This window comes from Triticum dicoccoides, chromosome 7B (assembly GCF_002162155.2).
Source record: "Triticum dicoccoides isolate Atlit2015 ecotype Zavitan chromosome 7B, WEW_v2.0, whole genome shotgun sequence".
In the NCBI taxonomy this organism is placed as follows: domain Eukaryota; kingdom Viridiplantae; phylum Streptophyta; class Magnoliopsida; order Poales; family Poaceae; genus Triticum; species Triticum dicoccoides.
Genome location: NC_041393.1, coordinates 693,262,392 through 693,270,410, shown reverse-complemented (window position 1 = coordinate 693,270,410; position 8,019 = coordinate 693,262,392).

The following is an 8,019-nucleotide window of genomic DNA, read 5'->3' as shown; positions in this document are numbered from 1 at the left end:
CAATACAGATTCGGTCCATCTCTCAAGACTCCAGAGAAGTTACCATACGAGATGACCAAACAGGAAAACGAGGAGATCTGTCAAGCCCAAGTGAAGGACTACTTCGAAACGCAAAGAGCTAAGAGACATCCACCTCCGGAGGAGAAGATAGATCCGGTGAAAGCGAAGCGCACCTTGGATGCCCTACAGTGACCACCACCGTCTCTGCCGCAAACCAACTATGAGCGCATTACTGAAAAGACATGTAACGAAGCAAAGCGGTCGGGAAGTACGTGCAACAACAAAAGGTTACAAGAACGAAGAAGTGGGGAAAAAAATCCCCAGCTCGGCGAACAAGAGAACGAATCGTGCCCCCCGCTCAAGGTGTCTAGCGATATCGTCGCTAATAATCCAGGGATCTTTCCAGGTACCAATCCTGCAGATTACATGCCCGATGATGCACATTTTGATACAATGGAGGTGGACGAATTCAAATACAAGTACGGGAAGCCTCTCGTCAAAGATTTTACTACTCAAACAACGATGATGCGAACATTCCACGATTGGTACATGGAAACCTGCAGAAAGTTTGCATGGGAGAAAAAAAATTGATACTTTGACGCTGAAAGTTAAAGAGGATCATCACGACCTCGTTGGAATTGACCAGTTGTCTGTTCCATTTGAGGAGTTCTTCCTGTTTTTCAATCAAAAGGCCCTCAATAAATTAACGGTCACTTGCTACTCTGTGTAAGTACTACTTCGGCCATTAAGTTTATATATATAGCTCAACTCTTTCATTGCATGTAAATATAATTATGCTCACTATATTATGCATATTGAAGATCCTCGAATGCAGAAAAGCTGCAATGTATGATATTGGGTTCATTAACACAAATCTCATAGATGAATTTACGGTTACATTTGATGCCAAAGAAACCGAGGACAACTTGCTACGATCGTTGGTAATAAATCAAAACAAAGATACAATGCTCTTTCCTTACAACTTCAAGTGAGTGTTACTGTCTTGTGCATATTCGGTTTCCCTTAATTATTACTCAAGGTTATAGTAATTAATGTAATTGATGATTTATGCATGCGTGCGCAGGTTCCAATATATTCTCCTAGAAATTAAGCTTGAGCAGGGACTAGTAAACGTCTTAGACTCGAGATGAAAAGATCTCGAGGACTATGCGGACATGTCTAAAATGCTCGAGAAGTAAGTTGAATCGATCATTATCGCACCATATCGGCAACTTTGTTCATTTCATGATATCAAGTAATTTCCTTTGTCTTGCACGGTTTGGAAAGTATTCACCGCACAAGTTTCGGGACTGCCACGGGAACTGCGATGGAAATACCCGAAAGTAAGTACTACTAGCTAGCTAGTTCTGCGCATCTCCCGTTGATTCTAGCTACTTTCATCAATGCCCATTTATAATGCTTCATTATCAGTTTGATTGACCTCTATTTCCCGTAAAGTGTTTGTGGCAGGAAGCCGGGAATAATTACTGTGGATACTACGTCTGCGAGTTAATCTACAACGCGACGGCCAAGAATAGGCGGGGCTATTCTAAAAGACAATATGAAGTGCGTAAGCAAAAATATTCACAAGTTTATTTTATTACCATCATTTCTAATGAGTTTCATTCATATGTATGTATTGACCCCTTTATTCAAATTAGATGAGGGAGATGCGGAATGAACTCCTACCACAAGATCGCATGCGAGCAATTCAAGAGGAATTGGCTGGATTCTTTCTTGACCACGTCATCAATAAAGCCGGAGAATACCACCATGCATGTGGAAGTTGAGTATATACGTTAGGGTATTGTAAGAGATCTTACACATTGTGTATATATATAGACACACACAAACACACACACACACACACACACACACACACATATATATATATATATATATATATATATATATATAACGGATATATATATGAAAACTTGTTGTTCAACCAATCTCTCGGAGAAGGAGTGGTCAATCACTACTGTATATGTTCATGATGATCTTCTGTACTTAATAGTTTCCTTCATTTGCTTACTAGCTAGCTAGCGTGTTGAGTCCTCTCTATACGTAGCGTCGACCAAGCACGGAGATAAGAGAGGACACTTCTCTCTATTAACTAGCTAACACAATACAAAACCCCTAAATTAACCCTACAAAACCCCCCACCCCCCCTTCAGAAAAAAAACAAAAAATGCAGCACCTGAAATGCTGATGCGTGGAAGCCTTTTGGTCCCGGTTGGTGGCACCAACCGGGACAAAAGGCCCCCTGCCTGGGCAAGCGGCAGCCGCCACGTGGATCCCCCATCTATCCTGGTTCCTGGGCGACCCGGGACTAAAGGGACATGGCTTTAGTAATAACCCTTTAGTCCTCACCAACCAGGTCGAATGGGTTTTTTTCTACTAGTGATATTCAATCACCGACCTACTAAAGAAATATAATTTAGTCCCAACCTAATAATAGTCTACATAAATCGTTAGTTGTTTTCAATAATTATACTACAGAGTGCATGTGTAATTTGCCTACATAGTTTTTGACAACTAAATATGTTGTTTAATAATAAGCATTCATGTGTTATGTGAAATATCTAGCCCGGGCAACTGCAGGGGTTGACGACTAGTGATAAATAGCCGAAGCCGTCATGTAAAAATGTGTTTTTGGATGCTGCATAAGAGGAATGACAAATCATCTTAACGCTCACCATCTTAGATGAGCATATTATGAGAGAACTATGGAACTAATGAGGAAGTACATTATAAGTATTCCAGTTGTTTTTTAGAGATGAGAACCAACTATGGATGGTTAGGAGGACAGTTGTAGCCGACCTCATCATGGATCAAACCCAAGGTTTATTTGAAGAACATGACCCTCCATGATTCTATTGATCAGCGCACGAAGGGGATTTATATCAAGCACAACAACAAAGCTACACCCCTCAAAAAACATACTTAGCTATGTATAGGCATGCACGACATGCGAGACCAAGTGGAGGACATCGTGGGGCTACCTCCCCCCCCCCCCCACCTAGGTGCAATCACAATTGATTCATTAAGGACGTCCAGGCTGGACCAGAAGTCAAGGAAGATTGTCGACGGGAGCCCCTTCATGAAGATGTCGTCGAACTGGGATGTGGAGGGGACATGTAGAACCAACATTGCCGAAGAAACCAGCTCACAGATGAAGTGAAGATCGATATTGATATGCTTTGTCCGTTGATGTTGTACAAGGATGATGGAGAGGTACATCACGCTCACGTTGTCGTGGTAGACGATCTCCGCCTTGTCCGGTGGCCTGTCGGAGCTTGTGGAGTAGTTGTCGCAGCCAACATGCCCCTACCATGGCGTTTGGAGGACACTGTACTCCGTCTCTGCGCTAGAGCATGAGACTGTCTGTTGACGCTTCACGGTCCAAGACATGAGGTTGTCACTGATGTAAACGTATTAACCCCGTAAAAGACTTCCGTGTGTCGGGGCAGCCGGCAAGTCCGTGCCCAAGTACATGCTCAACCGGTGGTCGGAGGAGCGCCATCGGTAAAGCCTGAGCTGGGGGGGGGGGTCCGAATATTCTTAGAATTATTGGGATTTAGACAATCTTTTATATACAATAATTTCTAGGAAATACCATAGGGCACATTCATGCATGACAAGAAATAAGTTGAGATTTTTGCGCTAATGGAAAATGAAATCAAATGGTTGTGAATACTTTCATTCATCTCCCAATTGAGGGCATCGATATTTTGGTTTCGGTTTCATTTCTCCATTAGTACATTGATTTCTTCATTCCATGCGTGCTAGCATATTTTGATCATTCAGGAAGTTGAAATGATTGGCCTACTAATGAAAGACAAAACTGACCACTTAATAGGACTTTTAGTGCATCTGTATCTCCTCTCCTTAATGGAAATTAGTGCGTCCATTTTCAGTTTCATCTTGTCACACCTATAAGAGGTTTCTCATATTCCCAATGAGACACACAACACATCACCTTGTTCAGAAAATTGTGCCGCCTATGTTTTTCCCATCTCGCTTCGTCTGCATGCATCGGGGAGTGAGGCAGCAGGCCTCCTGAACTCCACTTCTTGCAATCCTATACGGGAGAGGGGCGATCATGTTTTTGGGTTGCAATTTGGTGCGAGTGTTGCATCCTTGTTCATCGTGGCTGCAATAAATGATGAGTTCCCCAACGACTACTTCTTCCCCGACGTCAATGACCTCTTCGATGACATGACAAATGGGGCATCCGCTTCCGCTTTTGCTGTTATGTATGTCATTTTATCCTTTCTTCTAGGGTTAGTGTTTGGAGTACTACTAGTAGCAATCCATATAAATATGATGTCTTTTCCTTATGATTTTGATTGCATGACTAGTTTCAATATTTTGTTGCCTATCACGATTATCTTCACTATCATGTTTTCCTATTGTTTTTCTGTATTAAATTCAACCGGAAAATGTCATCATCAATCCGGAAACCTGATGTGTGTAGGCAATTTCCTCCAATTGTATTTGCTACTACTCTTAAGCCTTTTGTGTTTGAGGGTGTCAATTATAAGAGGTGGCGTACGAGGGTAGTTCTTTGGCTTACCACAATGAACTGTTTTCACGCCTCTAAGGACTTTCCAGGGTAAAGACTCCCTATTTAGCATTGTTCTGAGTGTTCTTGGTGACAAGATTATTGTGCATTCATGACCATCACGGTTGGTAAGGATATGTGGGATGCGCTGAAGGCCAAGTTTGCGGTTGCGGATGCAGGAAGTGAGTTGTATATCATGGAACCGTCTCATGACTACAAGATGATTGATGACCGCTTCGTTGTTCAGCAGGTTCATGAGATTTAGTTGCTCACTGAAGAACTTGAGCATCTCAATTGTGTGTTACCGGAAAAATTCATTTCCGGAGGCATCATTGCCAAGATCCAACATCTTGGAGGAATTTTGCAACCTCTATGATGCACGAGACGCAATAGTTTACCATTTTCAATCATATTCACACTCTTGATGTGGAAGAGAAGAAGAGAGCAAATGGGACACGTGCTCATTTCCATGAGGGGAATTCTAGTGCTAATTTGGTACACAAGAGAAACTTCCAAACCCACAAACCCATGAACAGAAACAACTACGTGGGAAAAGAGAAATTTGAAGGCAAGAACAAAGCCCAACACCTGCCAATTCAAGAAGAAGAAAGAGTCCTATAAGAACAAAGGAAAATGCCATGTATGCGGTAGTGAAAATCTTTGGGCTTCATCCTGCAATGACAATTGGGCTTCCTTGCATCAAGAAGAGTGATTGATGGAACTATGGATGGTTAGGGGGACAGTTCTAGCCTAGCTCATCATGGATCAAACCCTAGGTTTATTTGAAGAAGAGGACCCTCCATGATTCTATTGATCAGCGCACGAAGGGGATTTATAACAAGCACAACAACATAGCTACACCCCTCAAAAAACATACTTAGCTATGTATAGGCATGCACAACGTGCGAGACCAAGTGGAGCACATCATGGGGCTACCCCCCCCCCCACCCGGGCGCAATGACAATTGATTCATTGAGGACGTTCAGGATGGACCAAAAGTCAAGGAAGAAGGTCGACGGGAGCCCCTTCATGAAGATGTCGTCGAACTGGGATGTAGAGGGGACCTGTAGAACACAAACATTGCTGAAGAAACCCGCTCACAGACAAAGTGAAGATCGATATTGATATGCTTTGTTTGTTTATGTTGTACATGGTTGATGGAGAGGTACATCGCGCTCACGTTGTCGTGGTAGACGATCTCCGCCTGGTCTGGTGGCCTGTCGGAGCTGGTGGAGTAGTTGTCGCAGCCAACATGCTTCTACCATGATGTTTGCCACGACACTGTACTCCGTCTCTGCGCTAGAGCATGATACTGCATGTTGACGCTTCGCGGTCCCAGATACGAGGTTGTCACCGATGTAAACATAGTACCCCCGTAATAGACTTCCATGTGTCAGGGCAGCCGGCAAGTCCGCGCCCAAGTTCACGCGCAACCGGTGGTCGGAGGAGTGCCATAAGTGAAGCCTGAGCAGCGGGGTGGTGCGAATACTGTTAGAATTATTGGGATTTAGACCATCTTTTATATCCAATAATGTCTAGGAAAATACCGTAGGGCACGTTCATGCATGACTTCAAATAAGCTGAGATTTTTTCGCTAATGGAAAATGAAATCAAATGGTTATGAACGTTTTCATTCATATCCCAATTGATGGCATCAATATTTTGGTTTCGGTTTCATTTCTCCATTAGTACATTAGTTTATTCATTCCATGCGTGCTAGCATATTTTTATCATGAAGAAGTTGAAACGATTGGCCTACTAATGAAAGACGAAACTGACCACTTAATAGGATTTTTAGTGCATCTATTCCTACTCTCCTTAATGGAAATCAGTGGTTTCATCTTGTCACGCCTATAAGAGGTTTCTCATCTTCCCAATGAGACACACAACACATCGCCTTATTTCAGAACATTGCGCCGCATATCTTTTTCCCATCTCGCTTCTCGACATGCACCGGCGAGTGAGCCAGTAGGCCTCCGAATCTCTACATCTTGTGATCCAATATGGGAGAGGGGCGATCATGTTTTTGGGTTGCGCTTTGCTGCGACTTCTGTATCTTTGTTCATCGTGGTTTTGATAAATGACGAGTTCCCCAACGACGACTTCTTCCTCGACGTTGACGACCTCTTCGATGACATGATGAATGGGCATCTGCTTCCGCTTTTGCCGCGTTGTATGTCATTTTATCTTTTCTGTTAGGGTTAGTGTCTGGAGTACTAAAAGTAGCAGTCGATATAAATATGATGTCTTTTCCTTATGATTTCAATTGCATGACTAGTTTCAACAATTTGTTATCCATAACGATTGTCTTCACTGTCTGTTTGCCTATTGTTTTTCCGGATTAAATTCAACTAGAAAATGTCTTCAGCAATCCAAAAACCTGATGTGTGTAGGTAATTTTCTCCAACTGTATTTGCGGCTACTCTTAATCCTTTTGTGCTTGAGGGTGTCAATTATAAGAGATGGTGTGCGAGGGTAGTTCTTTGGCTTACCACCATGAACTATTTTCAGGCCTCTAAGGGCAAGCCAGAGGGAGAGCTAACTGCTGAGAAGGAGCGAACTTTCCAGGCTACAGACTCCCTATTTAGAGGTGTTGTTCTGAGTGTTCTTGGTCACAAGATTATTGATGCATTCGTGACCATCACGGTCATTAAGGATATGTGGGATGCTCGAGGCCAAGTTTGCGGTCGCGGACGCAGGAAGTGAGTTGTATATCATCGACCAGTATCATGACTACAAGATGACTGATGATCACTCCGTTGTTCAGCAGGTTCTTGAGATTCAGTCGCTCACTAAAGAACTTGAGCATCTCAATTGTTTGTTACGGGAAATTTCATTGTCGGAGGCATCATTGCCAAGCTTCCACCTTCTTGGAGGAATTTTGCTTCCTCTATGAAGCACAAGAGGCAACAATTTACTATTTTCAATCATATTGGCACTCTTGATGTGGAAGAGAAGATGAGAGAAAAAGACACACAAGATCGTTTCCATGAGGGGAATTCTAGTGCTAATTTGGTACACAAGAGAAATTTCCAAACCCGCAAACCCATAAACAGAAACGACTATGTGGGAAAAGAAAAATTTGAAGGCAAGAATAAAGCCCAACACCTGCCAACTTCAAGAAGAAGAAAGAGACCCATAAGAAGAAAGGAAAATGCCATGTATGCGGTAGCGAAAATCATTGAGCTCCATCCCGCAATGACCATTGGGCTTCCTTGCATCAAGAATAGTGATTGATGCAACTATGGATGGTTAGGAGGACAGTTGTAGCCTAGCTCATCATGGATCAAACCCTAGGTTTATTTGGAGAAGAGGACTCTCCATTATTCTATTGATCAGCCCACAAAGGGGATTTATACCAAGCGCAACAACATACTTAGCTACACCCCTCAAAAAACATACTTAGCTATGTATAGGCATGCACAACGTGCGAGACCAAGTGGAGCACATCT